This window comes from Electrophorus electricus, chromosome 2 (genome assembly GCF_041902795.1).
Source record: "Electrophorus electricus isolate QZ-2024a chromosome 2, ASM4190279v1, whole genome shotgun sequence".
Classification (NCBI taxonomy): domain Eukaryota; kingdom Metazoa; phylum Chordata; class Actinopteri; order Gymnotiformes; family Gymnotidae; genus Electrophorus; species Electrophorus electricus.
In genome coordinates, this window is record NC_137498.1 from 6,399,507 (window position 1) to 6,418,084 (window position 18,578).

Consider the following 18,578-nt stretch of genomic DNA (forward strand, 5'->3'; position numbering starts at 1 on the left):
AGAGAGAGAGAGAGAGAGAGAGAGAGAGAGAGTGTGTGTCAGAGTGTGAGAGAGAGCAGGGCAGGCCGTGGGAGGGGGTGTTTTTGCAGCTACAAGTATCACTTTGAATGTACATTTACTGTGTGTGTAAAATTGTCTTTCTCCAAGTCCTTCAGATGTGGATCTGGCCATCCTGCAACAGCTGTGCATGTTTTGTGTGTGTGTGTGTGTGTGTGTGTGTGTGTGTGTGTGTGTGTGTGTGTGTGTGTGTGTGTGTGTGAGCAAGAGAGAGAGAGAGAAAGAAAGAGAGAGACAGTATTAGTTATGTATTGTTAAATTGTTAAACAGTGCTCCAAGTTTGGTAGGAGGAACAAGTGCTTGCTGGGAAACTGTACTGTTTTTGTGATATTACAGTTTTTTGCAGGACACAAAAACGGTGACATGTGACACAATAATTGAAACCACTAACTCATGTAGCCCATCTCCTGACCTGTTATACTAAACCAAAAGCACCTTCTCTGATTTACACTCATTTTGTATTTCTAAAACACATTTTTTTCCAATACGCTAAACACAATTCTCTATATTGGACACATCATTTCTTATAGAAAACCCTCAAATGCAAATGATGCATCCATTTATCAATTAACCAAACCCAGTACTCATAGGTGAAGACAATTATGACTAATTTGTACATGGAGCACTATACTATTTGTAGAGCCTGAGCACTATAAAGAGGCCACAGGCTCGATGTCTTGGTTGGATATCAATGGAGGCCAATATTCGAAAGAGAGGATGAGGACGAGGAAGAACAACCATCACAGATGAGCTTTGGGCCACTTTGGTTGACCATATGGTAAAGCATGTGCATTTGTTTCAGGAAAGCTGAGCAGGGGTCCAGCCTAATCTGAATCACTACACTGGACGAAGTGTCAGGAAGTACTATAGTGTCCCTGAGCAACATGGGGGTAAACCATATAAATAGGCTAAAACAAACAAACAAACAAACAAACAAACAAACACTGTCTTCACATTGGGAGACAGCTGTCTGGCTGAAACCCTCTGGGAAGTCCTGATAGCTGAGACCTCCTGATTGAAATGGATTTATTCAGTACCAGTCCAGCTCTTTAACCCACAGGTAGTGAGCTCTGCCCCTCCTCTGGTCTCCATGGTAATATAGAGTAGTACTGACTTGTTTGACTGCTAGCTCAATAAGGGATATGATGGGCATGTCAAAATTCATGAGATCAGAATCCTCTGTAGTCTCTCCCCCAAACCCACCCACACTCGGGAAAACACACAGACGCACCAAACACACACATCATACACCACATGTAAAGGACTGTACCACATATACAATCAACTACAATGAGGTGTGACCTCTGTCACAGGCAGCTGGATACAGAAGTGGGTAGTGGACAAGAGCTGCATCATACACAGAATGAACAAGTGAGGAATAAATAACACAAACAGAAATAAACAAGTGAGCACATTTCACATACCACACCATAATAAAAAACAAGTTGTTTTTATAAATGTACAGATTTATAGAGCAAAATTATCCTTGTAAGAGTCACAATACTCTTGTACTTTTCTTATTTCTCAATTTTGTCAGTCTTACTAATGTCCCTACAATTCCTAGCTTATGCTGATCTTAAGTAACTAATTAGCAATTAGCAAGTAATTAGCAGCGGTTCCTCTCTACCGGACCGAACCACAGCGCAGATTTCAATGCCACTTAACGGAACAAGTCGCCGAAGAAGCAAATTTACTTTATTCTCCCTTAACTCGGGTGGACAAGACATGTTTGGAGTCCATATTTCGCTCCATTAGAACAGAAAGCTGCTAACATTGCTAACAAACACTGGAAGCCAACAGCAACGATAGCTAATAGGATTTGTAAATAAGTCAGATATCGAGCTACATGTCCTCAAACCTCATCCAGGTCGCTTCCCGGTGACGTGTTTCTTCACTTGTCTAGTTCACAGTGAGTTATACGACACACCGACTAGTCTGGGAGACATTTATTAACACTTGGATGCGGTTTGACCGTCTTGAGAGAAGTCTGTGGGCATGTATTTACGAAGGCTATATTTGAGCTGCTGTTGACTTCCAGTGTTTGTTAGCAACGTTAGCATTTAACAGCTTTTGTTCTAAACTAAAGAGGCAAAATTTCTTGGTCGATAGACAGAATCTGGGGTAAGTGGTGAGCTGCTGCTCTCTGCTGCTCCCAGATATAAATGCCTTTGTGCAAATGAATGTATGAGGATGACAACACCTGTAGAGAAAAGGTAACACTCACCATCAGCAGCGTGGAGCACAAGGAGCAGATAAACACACACCTGCATTCTTACTGAGTTACACACACACTACACACAGCTACAGCAGGACTGCTGATACACACCGTACACACTCTTCAATGCAGTCTACTGATTGATTTCACAAGAACACTTATAGTGGAGAGGAAGTGTATTCAGATGAAACTGACAAACTAACCACAACACACACACACACCTAATATAGAAATGCGGTAGGTTTTGTAAGTTGTCATGTGGTATGTCCTCTTTCTTCCTTATCAGTCAGTGATCTGTCAGATATTCTCACATTGTCAGTGAGGACGGTCTCATTCTTAGTTAAGTGGCTCCGTCCTTTGTCATAGAGACACGATGTAGAAGCTCAGGGGGTGAGACCCAATATAACCTCCCTTATTGTTGTTTGGTCAGTTCATTTCACTACGACACCCAAAGTACTTCAAAGGCTTATTAATGAAAACAGTGTTACGCTTCTTACCTGGAGTGAGGAACAGGTGCTACGGGCTAACCGCGATGCGTGGAGTAAACATGGAGTGACACACACACACTGTTGTGGGCAATCTGAAAGACTTTTATTCTCTCCTGGACCACTTCAAGCCATCATTGTACTTATACGTAAAGGAAACAGTAAAAAGTACCGTACAGCGTTACCAAAGAAAAAGGAGTGTTGAGAAGACGAACAGAAAGGTGACGGTTCTCCCCTCTCACACACACACACACACACACACACACACTCTCTCAGTTACTCAATCTACATAACCATATAGCTCCCTCTTAAAGGCGCAGTCTGCATATCAAAAGCCTTTTCTTGGTCCATGCAATAATGCACAGTCTAAAGGTATGGATTATGTATGTCAATAAAAAACACCAATTTTATAGAAGAAAATTGGACTTTTAAAAAATCATTTATCAGTCTTAATAAGAAATTTGTAATTTTGTAATCCCAGTGTTGCCATATGATTTACGTAAAATTGTAGCATGGGTCCACCTAGTGGTAAAACGTTAGATTGCAGTTTTTACTGGATTGTAACAATTGGTGGTTTGAATTTTTTTTTTACATGTAAACTCATAAGAACTCAGTTGATTATCCCACATTTTGACTCTATTCTCTTAATTATAAGTAAATACAGTGCCTATTCCTACAAAGGCATAATGATCTATTGCACTAATGTAAATTGTACTGTACTGTTACCGCCAAGATTTATATATATTCAGGGAAACCACAAAGGTGTAGCGGAACTAAAGAAATTATGTGTGACCATGGGCTCACTCAGAGGCCTCACTCTCCTTACAGTTACTCTGTAACAAAAAGTCCCTTGTGCACAAAGGTATTATTAAGTAAAGCAAAGCACTTCTGAGAGAGTTCTGAAGTCCTAGACAGCCTGCCTGCTGCCCATGGTGCTGAAATTACAGTTAGTTTCAGCACCAAAGACAGCCACAAACAGAGCCATTTAGTAAATCTTAGTTCTTTTTTTGTTGTTCAGGTTGCTGTTCAGTTTCCATTTTTGTATGAAGGATTTACTAAAGATGCGTGCTAAACATATATTCAGTGCTAACATTTATCTCCAGTTGTCTCTCTCAACATCTCAATAAGCTTAATTCAGTGTTACACAATCAACACAACTCAGAGTTCTTATTCTATATGTTACATTCTACATAAAATTCACCAGGTTGCCTTTACATTATGTGATGTCATTAGTTTGATGTTAGATTATTAGTTATTATGTGTATGATGTCATATGCTGAGTTATCATTATTTTGATTCATATGGTTCCTCTTGCTAAAAAGGACACTCTGGGAGTAACATTAGCTAATGTTACCTTAAACAAAAATCAAGAGAATGCCAGATTGATCCTTCCCCAGAAAACTGTTGAAGCTAAAATTGTCCTGGGGAAATGTTCCTGTGGGTTGTGGCTGTGAATGATAAAAAATGACAAACAGTTCACAGTGTGAACCTTCATGATGGAAAAAAAAATTCCTACTTAGTGTCATCAAGGAATGTTTTACAATGTAAGTAGATTTTCCAACAGTTAACTAAATGGTGAAGTGTGTGACAGGAAGTTAATGTTTATAATCTCTCTTACATTATCCTAGGGGGAAATATAAACATGCTGTGACACTTCAATTAAGTAGTATTAAGGCACACCTCAAATCCACCATATGTACCTCATCTCCATCAGGTGGACCTCCACCAGGCAGACCTCATCTTCACCAGGTACACCATATCTCCACCAGGCAGAATTTAACTCCAACAGGTAGGCATCAGCTCCACCAGGCACTCCTCAGCTCTACTGGGAGGTCCTCGATATTGATGAGCAAGACACTGCAGCAGCTGTTTTCACCACAGTTAATGCTGTGTTCCACTGAATAAATGATGATTTGATAATTATTACAGTCTGTAATATGTAAAGTAGAGTCACATGTAACATTAGCATTCCTGCTCAAATTCTTAATCAATCATTTCCTACATGTATCACTGAGTCCTGTGGAACTGGAAAATGTACAAAACAGACATGGCAAGGAGACAAATGTAATGACACAAGCTTCCAGTTTGTTTGCTCTTCATGCATGCTGGCTGACCATGAAGGACGGTCCACAATAGTCGGTGCCAACTCTCAGACCAAATCAGGTTTCACAAAACAGGTTATTGAACTTGTCCTGAACTTGTGCCAAACCAAAGTCAATTAAAAAAAATCTCACAAGCTTAGGTCTGCTTGCCTGATCTTTTTAAGATAGCAGAAAAAGTACAAATACTCTTTAGCTAATTTTGGGATCAACTGAACACTGGACACAACATTTGAACATTTGACTCTTTGTATGTAGGTTAGCTAAGAACATGATCATAAGAAATCTCAGTAATACTGGCATGTCAGGCACTGAAGAGACAAGCCTCATATCCTTATCAATAGAATTTTGTGCTAAATAAAACATATAAGGGGTTTAATTCTATGTGAGTTGGAACTGAAATGAAAATGAAACTTCACTGCGTGTACAATGCTGTTCTCAATTTTAAAATTAAATCCACAATATATTTTAACAGCCCTGGATCTAGACTGCTCTGGTTGAGGAGGGAGTAAAACATAATGGGTTGGCATGTGTTTAGTCATATTTTGAAAGCCAGAACTATATTCTGGGCTTGATTTGAAGAGGGATGTGAGGAGATGCAAATCTCACAGTGAAAAAAAAAAAATACATGCGGACAACCAATCCCTTGTAAAACATATCTCCCTTTACACCCCATCTAGATTAATATTAATGTGATGTCATTTAAGATGTCTTACTATTTTCACTCTAACCTTCTGTATGTTTTACACGCTAAGTTACGTTGGGCGTATCGTGTCAAACGAGGTGGATCCGTAGAGTTGCGATCTTTCTCTTTACATTGGTGACTCAGTGGAGGGCTTGGTGCGTCATGCATCTGCCTTGGATGATTCTAGAAATGCAGCAAGATCTATGCTCTTTATTCAAGAAGAAAAACAATAACCAGCATTAACCAGTGAAAGATGTTTGGAGTTAATAAAACAGAAAATCTGATCGTATAATCAGGGGAATGTCCTAATATAGATTCAAATAAGTTTTTTTCCCCACTTTTAAAGGCAAACATAAAATGTTTCACAATCTGCTCAACCGTCATGATGAGAAATGCTAAGCTAATTTAGTCAGATATTATTGCTAGCAGTGTGGCTAACTCTGTGCATTTAAACCACATAAAGGCTCAGAGATGGAGCTTGCAGCTGACCCTGATGGTAAATGATGACAGCAGAGCTAATGATACAAGCTTAAATTGAAATAGGAGGTAAATAAATAAAATAAAAATGCATACACCTGAGACTGAAACATGCTGTGTGGCTAAATGTGCACTTTCAAAAGCTTCCAAAACTGGCTGCGATGGCGAGGAATCGTTCAAGTTGTGTGAAGGTTCTCAGAGAGGTCAGTGGTACCGAGAATAAAAAGAGCTCTGAAAGTACTAAGTACATGTTAGCTAATATGAAAAAAAGACTGCCATCCTGTATAGCTGATAAAAAGAATTGCACTTATGTACACAGATCAGTTAGTGTATTCGAAGACCGCAGCAGCTGAGTTTGGAATGAGACTACACAGCCTAACAGGAATCAATACCAGAGCTAACAATGCCAGCATACAGGGTTTTGGCATCAGTAATGTTAACTAAAGGATAAATGCTGTGCAATGTTCCTGCTCTATTTGAAACAGCCCCTCAGTGGTTAATGTTTAAAGGACTGACCTCAGATTACACCAAACAGACTATAAAATGTATGAACTCAATCCCAATAGTTTACTGCTGACAGGACGTGGATGGTAAGTAAATGTACTGTAAGATGACTGATATTCTGGAGATACAAATAATTTTTTCCTCAGATCTTGTTTCAACTAAATGGCAAACACTTCAACAGTGATCTTTTACATCTTTAAAAATGTAAAAACTGAATTAAAGACTAGACTCAGAAGTAGTCTCCATGCAGGCTATCACGTATATACCTCTCTTATGAAAATCCATGTGTTGACTATTTTCTAATGTAATAGTTGTGTTTAAATGAACCTGCATGTGATACATTTCAAATCTGTGCAGTGCTTCTGCAGGTGTTAAAATGTGGGGAAAGGTCCAGTGCTGTTTGATTGTTGTCCTCATACTGTCAGTGGACTGGACTGTAGGCATCAAGGAGCAGGATCATGATCAAGACCATTCAGCAGATAACCACCAACATCTCCATCATGGCAAGGATGCAGCCCACCCCCACCAGAATGGAGAAGACAAACCCTGCCACAAACTCTCACCCCACAACGCAGACTTTGCCTTCTCCCTCTACAAGAAGCTGGCCAGCCATCCTGACACCCAGGGCAAGAATATCTTCTTCTCTCCTCTGAGTATCTCCATGGTTCTATCCATGCTGGCCCTGGGGGCCAAGAGCAATACCCACTCACAAATCTTCAGCACTCTGGACTACAGTGCTCTCACAGCTGATCAGGTCAATGAAGGCTATGAGCACCTTCTCCACATGCTGGACCACAGCCAGGATGCCCTACTGTTGGAAATAGGAGGAGCTGCAGCTGTACAAAAAGGCTTCAAGCCTGAAGACAAGTTTCTGAAAGATATCCAGCACTTCTACAAAGGTGAAGCCATCAGTGTGGACTTTTCCACACCTGAAGTCGCTGTGCAGGAGATCAACAAGTTAATTGCCAAAAAGACCAAGGACATGATCACTGATCTGGTCAAGAGTCTGGATGCTGCCACTGTGATGATGCTCATCAACTATGTGTATTTCAAAGGTAAAAGGAGACAAGTAGAACCCACTAGAGATTAAATAATTTTTCATGTATTTCACCTGAACTGCAGTAACCAGTTTTGTATTTCATTCTCTCAGGTAAATGGCAAGAGGCTTTTAAAGTGGAGCACACCAGCAAAGGTGACTTTCATGTGGATGAGAACACCACAGTGCCTGTGGATATGATGAACTGAAATGGTGAATATGACTTCTACTATGACCAGGGCAACTTTACGTCCGTTATCATGCTGCCATATAATGGAAACGCCTCCATGATGATCGTCCTGCCTGACCATGGAAAAATGGAGGAGTTGGAGAAACACATCAGCTAGGATCACCTCAAGTACTGGAAGGACAAAGTCCACAAAATGTAATGTATCATGAAATGCTTTTTTAAAATATACTTTCATTTATACATATTAAGTAGTACCACAAAGTAAAACCTTTACTCTCTGACAAGGTTACCAATGACAAAAATGTATTAAATAAATATTTTGCCCATGCTATTCCATGTAAGAGTGCGTTTGCCTGACTGACCATGTCTGTTCTCCAGCACTTTGGACTTGTATATGCCCAAGTTCTCAGTGTCTGCTTCCTCCTGTCTTGGGGACACTCTGAAGGACATGGGAATGGTTGATGCATTCTCAGACAGTGCAGACTTCTCTGGAATCAGTAAGGGGGCCAAGGTGGCAGTTTCCAAGGTATGTGGAGAAATGCTGTCATGTCTAGAGTGTCACATTATGAGTGTGGGAGATATTGTTAATAGACTGCCCATCTTAAATATCCAGTAGAATTTTGACTGCACTCTGAGCCTCAAATAAAAAAAAAAAAAGTGAATTTCTAGGTTTGTCTCTCTTGATATGACACAATATGAAGTTACATTTGTATAGTGCCTTTCAAGTACCCAAGGACACTTTACAATCAACACACTGCACAATGCTTTTACATCCAGTCAACACACTGGTGAGATGCAGCAGGCAAATTCCATCTGTTGTCCACCAAGGACTGTTCAGAAGTTAATGCATCTACTGCTTACATACATTAAAGTGTCATTCAATGACTGCCCAGATTGGTCCTTCCCCACAGGTCCTGTACAAGGCCGTCCTCAGCGTGGATGAGCAGGGCACTCAGGCTACAGCTGCAACTACTCTTGAATTCATGCCCTTGTCATTTATTTTCAAAACAGAAGTCAACAGACCGTTCCTAGTCTTCATTGTGGAGAAGAACACCAGGAGTATCCTGTTCATGGGAAAGATAACCGACCCCACTGTGTAGTGGTAGACGTCTCCCACACAGTCTAGTCAGCAGTACGATGGGAGTGCTACTGATATCTCTCATATCAATTAGCAACAAATATAGTCACGTCTCTGTATTATCTCGGAGCAATGAAAGGCTAAATGTTGTGCTAGTTTAGTGAGCTACATATAGAAGGGACTTCATTTAGCTATAATTAAACTTAAAATTAAATGCTCCTTTCAGACTTAGTCCAGTTCCCTTACACCAGATATGAGAAAAAGTAACAGACTGTTGGATTATTTCTGATGGCACAGTGAATACAGATGTACACAAACCCAGGCATCTGAATGGAAATAAAGTTGTTGAGTGATATTTGAATGAGTCTTCATTTGTTTTGACAAACCAATCATGGCAGTCTGTAGCACACAAATCAGGGGCAGTTATAACATTAGGGATGTTGGTCATATATATCAGTGTTTCATACACGTATTACTTAAGTCATATGGAACTATGTAATTCTAAAACAGACATAGCGATGTGACAGACGTACATTAAGCTCCAAACTCTCTAACAGTCCTGTGACTCATTTATAAATCAGTTTTGAGTTATTTCCCAGTGCGTTGTCTTGTATGTTGATTCACTATGATGATCTGATCACAGCAGTTGGTGCAACATCCAGGCCCCTCTGAGTCTGTCAGGGTTCAAAATCAGATTTATCACCTTTGATTTGGTGTCAGATAAAGTAATAAGAATTACACTAACACTGTGTCTAAGCCAGTAACTGGATGGGCCATATTTGATGTAATTTGTGTTAATTTGTCCATTTGAACAGTAACTGAGTCAGAAATCAGACTTCAAAATGCTGTTCTCAATTTAAAGAATGTACAGTGTATGGTAGCTAGGTCTGACATTGAGGATTTTAGAGGGGATCTCATTTTTTTTTAAGATGGTGCATTATAGAGTAAATAATTTTGTTCTTTTTTCAAATTTATTTGATCTTATATGACTTAATGTCTGTACTGGATCTGAAAACCTCCTTGTCCTGTAACAGATATCTTAACTTTATTATATATCTCTAGGATTAGCTAAAACCATATGTATTAAAAGTAATATGTTTTAAACCATTTTATTCTTAGATTTAGTGCTTAGATTTTTGCCAAGGCCCAATCCCCTCTCATTTTTCCTCCTACCCCTTGTTTTCAGGTGTCATCTTGCTCCTTGGGACTGAGTTACAAAGGCTAGTGGTTGAAATCTTCCCCCTTTCTTCTGCATCCATTTTTTCAATGATTCACAAGGGATTCTGAGAAATTTCTCCTAATGCACAATTTGAAGTGAGACTCTGAATCCCTCAGTTTGGAGGGCCATTTAGCTCTAAGACCTCACCCTAGCCCTCTATCAGAGACCCAACCCCTACTCATGAACACAGTTGTCAGTGTGTGCTGGGAGGTCAATGGTGTTTCCATTGAGATAAGGAATTACATAAACTGAGATGCTCAGTTTATGTTTTCTCTTTACTGTACTTCCTCTCACGAAAGGTGAGTGTGAAATTCTCTCTTAATGCTGAGTGACATGAAACTGTACATATATGTGATAATCTAAAAATGTTATTAAAGTGAGTTGAATCATTCAAGATTTATTTGGCTGAATTAGAATTATAACCTGGTTGGTCTTAGAATGAAAAATATGATTAAAAGGTCCAGAATGCAAACAGACAAAATCTTTGCATGAAGTAAAGTTTATTAATCAAAAATAAATCAAAAAGTCAAAAGATGTTATTTCAGAAAATGAAAAGACAGGTTGGGGAAAATGAAGGGAAAAAAGAAATACAAAATAAATTGGTAAAAAGAGCTGGGAAAAGTTAAAGAGTAGGGCTAATTTTGTTGGAGCGCTTGGCACAGGACAAGGTGCTTTTTATAGCCTGCCATGCTCGTCTGAAGAAGATGCGTACTCTCTTCAACCTCTTGCATTCTGAGCCTTTATATTTGAAATAAAAGTAGAATTTTTAAACTGGTGTCCATGGAGTGGATGTATGTAAACTCTGATTATTGATGTGGTGCTTTGATGCTACTCACCAGCTGGGGTGTTCTCCACTTTGACTGCCTCTGTAATAGATTCCGCTACTCCACCCAGATCCTCTCTTACATCTACAATTTATTTTTCCCAAAAATCAATACAAATGCAATTACATAATAAAGTACAGGCACATATTTAAAGTGAACAAACATCATGTCCTACTGTGTGTTCTTAATGAAAAGCTAGATTTATGCAAGAAAGTACATCTGCACCTTCTACATGGGCGCTGTGGTCCAAAGAGCAAATCTCTTCCGTTGACTCTGTGATCATAAAGTGTTCAGCAGTTCTGCTCTGGATGGTATGAACCTCCTTACAGTCCTCCTGTTTCTTGGGTGAGAAATGAGAAATAATCAGTGATGAATTGTAAAGGAAATGAATCATCCATTGACCACCCCTGGGCAGTGGAAACTCCACTAATGGACAGCATATTTTGGACTACCATCTGTATAAGTCAGGAAAGTGTGAAGGCTAAATAAATAAAACTGTGGATGCAGTCTATATAAATCATTAAAATTATAGTATAAAATGATGTAGACACTTACACTTTCTCCCAGTTTGGCCGAGTAATGCTGCTTAAACCCAGCAATGGTAGCAGGGTCTCTATGACTCTTGTGTCTTCTGGTAATGATATTAGTAATGAAGTTGTCCCTTGGCATCTAGAAAGGACAGAAGAAAGCTCTATTGTATTGAACGATAATAAAGCCATTTTATTTCTTTTAAAAAGTGAACAGTTTGTATGTGTTTTTTGACAACTAAAAAAAAAATTAATTAAAATTAAAGATTTATTCCTAAGAAGTAATTGAATTTGAACTGAAAATTAGGCTTTGATTACAACACAATTTTCTATAAAACAAGGCTTATTTTACATGCATTTGTGCACAGGATTACTTTTGTAGCCTAGTTTCATAACTCTATGGAAATGAGAAATCAAAGCTTATAGATTTTATTGTTTTATATAGTTATATAACAGAACAAATGGCCACCCGTAGCTCAATTTCTTCTACAAATGTTAATACATGTGAAACAAAGTTTGCCTGTTGTCCGACAGTGCATAATGGCCACACTCGTGGTCTTACAGAGGCTTTTCTAAAACAAGCGCAGAAGTCACTTTCCCTTGTCTCAGTCAACGTATTTCATCTAATGGAGTTCAGTTACGCGAATATTTTCAGCTACTTCCCCTTTTATTCATCAACGTTTCCTTTTAGTTAGTTCATTCTCTACTCACTTATGCCGCATTTTAAAATATTTGTGCGGTCCGTTAAATTAAACAGCTGAGACGTTCCGAGTGCCGCAGGTCCCACAAACTCCCTTGACGTAGACAGACGTTTATTAGACGAACACGAATAACGAACACAGTGGCGCTCACACGAAACAGGCAAGATGAACATGAGCAACATTGAACACAGCTTACAAACCATAAAATGCACCACGTACGTGAACATTAGCGAGAACACAGACCGACAGGGGGATAAACACACACAGACATTAGGAGAATAACCCGCTGCAGGTGTGTGTGACTACATAGTCGTGGTTTCACACAAGACCATGAACTCCCACTGCAGGCGGCGGGCCGTACCACGTGACTAGTGGGGCGGGGAGCTCACTATCAGCCCACTAATTAGTTCTCCGTTCAGTCAAAAGTTCTCTATCATTAAAATGTGTGTTCTCATTTTAAATTCGCATATTGGCTACTTGTTTATAATACGATTCCGTTATCAAATATTTAGTATCTGCCTTTGTAGATAAAACTAAATTCTACTTACGTTTTGTTTTCGTTTCTCAGTACCTCTTATGCGTGAAGAATTGTTTGTAGTCTCTGTTGATGTTTTGTCTAAAATGATCGTCATCGGCAAATCCACTCAATAAACTGATCTGGGGTCAGAAATAGAATGACACACATTATGACATAATGGAGGGCTAAATTCTGTTCAGTGGCTGTTTAGAACAACGAAAAAAGTGCAGCTGAAATGACATTATAGTCTCATATCAGAAATCACACTATCACATTTTAAAATCATTTCCTCTTTATGCTATCATTTTGTCATCAGGCTCAGATTAAAAAATCTAAATAAATAAAGTAAATATAACCTATACATGTAAACTATATATTAATTAATTAGTAATCATTCCACATAGGTACAATTCACTCACTCTGTATTTGTTATAATCCAAAGTCATTTGAACACTCATTAAGGATCAAAATGCAACCTAAACAACAACTATAATAATAAATTCTTAAGAAATTATACAATTTTAACTGAAAATTAGGCTTATTGATCACAATACAATGTTCAACAAAACGGCTTATCTTTACTCTGGTGTTTCAGTACCAAGGCTACGCAGTTATGCAAACACTTTCTTGCATAATATATGCTTATATTATGAAATTGAGCAACTAGACAAACAGAATTAAATGCTCTGTTCATTACTGATTCAAATGGTTTATTATTTTTAAAAAATATATTTTTTTAAAGTGCAGGATTGTAGCCCCAAAATAACCTGCACATGGTTTTACAGGGGTTATTCCAATATGTGCTTTATAACACAACGTTTTGATCACATCTTCACAAAGGTTAATTACTACTGAAAAGAAATAAGGTTAGCATACATTTTTTAATTTTCTTATAGCCTATAAAGAACACCCAACCAAACAACCTAGCTACAAAGAGACAAGGATAAAAACGTCATTACATGTATTATATAGGCATACAGATTTGAAATTAATGTGGTAAATGCAGTGGACAGCATGGAGTCTAGAATTCATCATCTGTTGAAGCATCTGTGGTGACATCCTCATATGGCTCTTCAGTGTCTTCATCAGTTTCACCATAACCTGCCACCATTAGGTGGTGTGTTTCTTTCACAGCTACCAGGTCTGTCTTCAGCTCCTCAAGCTTTGGGAATACAACACTGTGCAGGCCACAGTAAGCTTGAGCAGAAATTCCTGAAGGGTAGTTAAAAAAAAAAAAAATCAAACTGTGTAATAAAAGCACCATTAAAAATCACCACAACACAATCTACAATCTAACAACCAAACATCACACCCTATCAAAAATAAACACAATCACATTCTGAATGCAAGATTATATATAATCAGGTCATAAACACAACATGAATAATTAACTGATCATATTAATAGGGCTTTGAAAAGTAGGATCCAGTGTAGAGTCACGTATGAATGCTGGGAAACAAAGTATCTATCAGTATGGCCCTTTGTAGGAAAGATCATCTGTAAAACAGTTCAAGAACGTATATTGTCGTGTCCGTTGATGCAGGAAAGAAGAGAAGGGAACCAGTGTGTTACCCTGTGGCCTTTTATTAATGCAGAGCTCTGGAGATGTCACTTCACAACGCAGTGCGAGTGAGATCTAAAGCATAACTTTGCAGCAGACAGACTTATAGTTTTGCTGGCCTTGCACCACTTCTGCTTTTGTGTTTTTCCATCTCAGCCGTCACCTCTGTTTGACCGTCTCCTACACATGTCTTCTTGTGTAATCACACATATGCATGTCTAGGGCATTTCCTTTTATGTCTGGACATACAGTAATTATTTTATTAATTCAAGCATTAGTCCTATTCCATTCTGCGCATTATTCTCTATTAGTGTAAGCTTAGCATTCATTTAATTTATGAAACCCCACAATATGTAAGGCAGACTTGAACCCAGGTCAGCTAAGTGATGACACCAATAGCCTACTGGGTGAGCAACCACACTCTATCAAAGGTTGGGCCCCTGTGCAAAACAGTTAGATCTTGGATCAAGTAAAACAAAATGAAAAAAACTAAACACCATGCCAAGCATGGAAAAAGGAAGAACAAAGGACGTCACGGGAAGAAATGGCAACCCCGATGCACTGAGGAAAACCAAACTAAAATTTCCCAAACAAGACCAGAAAACAGGGAAGAATTTGAATGGCTAAGGGAAGCCTTGGGAGAGAGACAGACTAGAGAGGGAAAACTGGAGAGGGGAGGTATAAAAACACAAACACCCTCACAGATAAGAAGTGAGGTGTAGCAGGAAGGCTCACAGACCTCAATACCTGAAGTTACCAGCTAGGAGCTTGGCTCAAATATTTAACAAACACCCAGCACTGAATGACTGGGTCACGGGGCTTTTATTAGGTCTAACCCAGCTGTTGGGTGTTAAACCTGATTAGTGGTGTGGTTGACTTGAGGCCTCCCTCTGGTGGCCGGAGGGGGATTTGGCCTGGTGCCAACCCTTACAGTATCCTATATGAAGTGAACTGCATTAAGAAATTAATTGTTGATGTCACTTACTATTATTATTGTTAGTAGTAGTAGTATTTAGTGGGGAATCATTTTATGGTGTTGATTGGAGAATACTATTAAATAAATTAATCTTACCATCATTAGTAGTTGATGAAATTAATAACTTATAACCATCTGGAGATGTCATTGTTGTAGTAGGTTTAGTTGAAGCTGTTGGACTTGATGTGTCAGTGTCCACTGGAGTAAGAGTTACAGGTTTATATGGAGCCTCTGCAAGAATAGAAAAGTGTGGTCAGTTCTAAGTATGAACTCTGTTTGTGTACTGTTCACTCTCACTGGAGATCACTTCCCATGTTTTTCTGTTTGTGTTGTATTTATACCAGGTGAAGCTCTCAGGTCTGGTGTGTATATCAGTGCAGGAACAGGGCAGCAGTACTGGATCTCCTGCGTATACAGTGATCTCTGTGATCCTGTGATGTTCCAGTGTACAGCCTTCAGCTACACCAGTTGAAGTCCTTCACTATCAATGTCTTCAGCACATGTGTGTTTCAAATTAAAAATTCAACATTGATTTTCTTTTTGACATGGCTTAACTATCTCAAGCACGCAGTGAATTGCTTTAAGCACATTATTATATGCAGAAAGCCTAATTATCTTTTACATACTTGTAAGTTACACTATACTGTTACTTCCTTTATCTAGTAGAGGGATTGTTGAGAGTAAGATTTACTCCATCACAGTATAACGATTGCTTACTTTGCTCTATTATACTCTAGCCTGAGTGCTGCAGCTGATATGCATGAGATTTAACTGCACCGCAATAATACATTGATTTCAAGATTTATGACTGATGGCAGTCTAAAAAGCAAATCGTAATTGTTCAAATTCTACCTTATATATTCAGATAACATGGAGTGTTATACGTTATCAGAAATATATGAGATGTCGTCTCTAACTGGACTCCTACTAGATGTTTTCAGTGTTTCTTAACAAAGTAGCTACTGTGTAGATATTTGATGATCTACAGAAGTAGAGGGAAAGTCACACTCACCATCAGCAGCAAGGAGCAGATAAACACACACCTGCATTCTTACTGAGTTCCACACACTGCACATGGCTACAGCAGGACTGCTGATACACACCGTACACACTCTTCAATACAGTCTACTGAATGTTCTGACAACTACAGTTATAGTGGAGATGAAGTGTATTCAAATGAAGCTCTGACAAACTTCTATCCCCAACACACACAACAAATATAGGGAGGCAGTAGGGTTTTATAAGTTTTTAAAAGTCATTTGGTGTTTCCTCTTTCTTCCTTAACAGTCTCACATTATAGGTGAGAATGTCATCATTGGCTCAGTTCATTGTCACAGAGATGTGGCGGCCCAGTGGGAGAGACCCAAAATGACTCCCTAAGTGCTGTTAGTTCAGTCCAGCACACCTGCCCTTTTGTACATGCATCATTTATGAACGTATTTAAACCCATCTGTTACTGGAGTGGTTGTCGGTCTTTGTTTGTGCTCAGGTTGGCGTTAATGGTCATTTAATAAATGCATGTCTTCGTCAAGAGACGTCTGTGCTTCCTGCTCCTTGCCTTGTGGCACTTGGGCTGTCACAACAAACAAAATATTTGTATTTTCTTATACCTGCGTGCGGGGGGTGGCATAACGTGAATAAGTGAATAAATCATATAAAAGCAGACGTTGTGTTCACTTTGTTTTCAGTAGGCTACACCAAAAGTGAGGAGGAGGCCTTCAGTATTCTGAGGAGTTCCCTTCAGTATTCTGAGAAGAGTCTCATATATAGTCAGGGCCATTGGACCTGGACTTCACCGTCTCTCACACCAATCTTATTCCCACTTCCTAAAAAAAGAGAGAAGCCTGAAGCCAAGGGATTAGTTAAGATGAGGCAAAAGTAAAAATAATGTATATGTAACATGATACAACCGTCCCTGATCTGTGCTGAGACCGTCCCCAGGGTTGGGGTCAGTTGCAACATCTGACTTCTTCTATTCAAATAAATAAGTGGATGTCATCTGTAATCATTTTTAAATGGCATGACTAATTAAAAGACAGATGTAAGCTTTATATGTAAAGAAGTGGTTGGTCTAGTCCAAAGAGTCTCTGAGTAACTGAGAGAAAAAAGTGTTGCACTCATCTCATTCTACCTGTACATGCAATGACAAGAAATGACGAGAAACACTATTCATTAGGAAAAGTCCTTGAAGTCCACAGGTAAGAGTGCTTATGTTTATTATGATAAGTAAAACTTTTCTTAAGATAAGTTGAACCAAACGCACTTTGACCATTGCTGGGGGGAAGGGGAGGATTTTCTGAAGAGCTAAGAGACTTTAAAAGTATTACCTCTGAACTTACATCTGCAAAGTATTACATCTGAACTTGCATCAAGTTGATCTAATAAAGACATTTTTACCACAACATAGGCCAACAACTTAAGCTCATTTCACACCATAAGCAGTGCATCGAGCACTAAAATCAAAGCTAAAACGACTAAGTTGACAGTCTATAGACTACTAACTAAATGTCTACAACGACAGACTGAATTGTCCGAATAAAGTTAAAGCGGCAGTATGTTCCAGGTGACTATGTTGTCCTCTACACTCTGTCAGAAACCTTGGCCTCACCACGCAGAAACAGTGCCATCTGGAGGACTAAAAGAGAATTTCATTTTGATGGACTATTAATCTAACAATGCTTAATACATGTTTAAACATAGTTTATAAACAGTATATAAACAAAAGAGGAACTATCAAAACAGTACTTTACCAGAGAAGGTAAAAATGTTAATAATTATAATACTCCTCAGGAACTGCAATGTCTCATTTATAGCTTTACAATGTAATGTAACTGAACTTTAAATTTCAATAAAAATTAATTGAACAGTTGTTCATCTATACAGTGCAGGCTATACAATCTCCACAGATAGTTTGATGGTTATTCGCAACATCTATTCACCTATCCTATCTATACTATAATTCCTTGCTTTTAGTTGATAAGTGTGGCAGGAACTGATGCTGAGGTAAAATGGATGATAAATTCTTAATTTCAGGAGGCGTAGTGATACTACAACAGCTTGTTTATGTTGTTTGTATCTTTGGTCCTCTTGGTACAGTAGACCACAGCCACGATGATGTGGTGGAAGATCACGGTGACCAAAGCAAAGAGGATGTAGGGCAGAGTCTGAGGAGAGACTGTAACAACAGTGAGGAGTGAGGGGTGGTGCAGCACAAAGACCACTCTGAATGTTGAAAATGAAGATGAAATAATCCTTTTACTCATTTAGGAGACAGTTGTCCCTGAGCCATATTGCACACATTATCTCTAGTCGTTATTTAAAAGCTATGCTATGTTTAAAAAGTTATACTTTTTATGGGCATTTTTAAACATACAAGCCCACTGATATATATCATGTAATGTTTTACGTTGTACATTGAGCCTGATGT

The 18,578-nt window shown here is 38.8% G+C and overlaps 1 pseudogene; it reads left to right on the top strand.

The window, feature by feature from the left end:
• Nucleotides 1-6,898: 6,898 nt before the first annotated feature.
• On the top strand, nt 6,899-7,865 carry LOC145643414 (alpha-1-antitrypsin homolog; annotated as a pseudogene).
• The last annotated feature ends 10,713 nt before the right edge of the window (nt 7,866-18,578 follow it).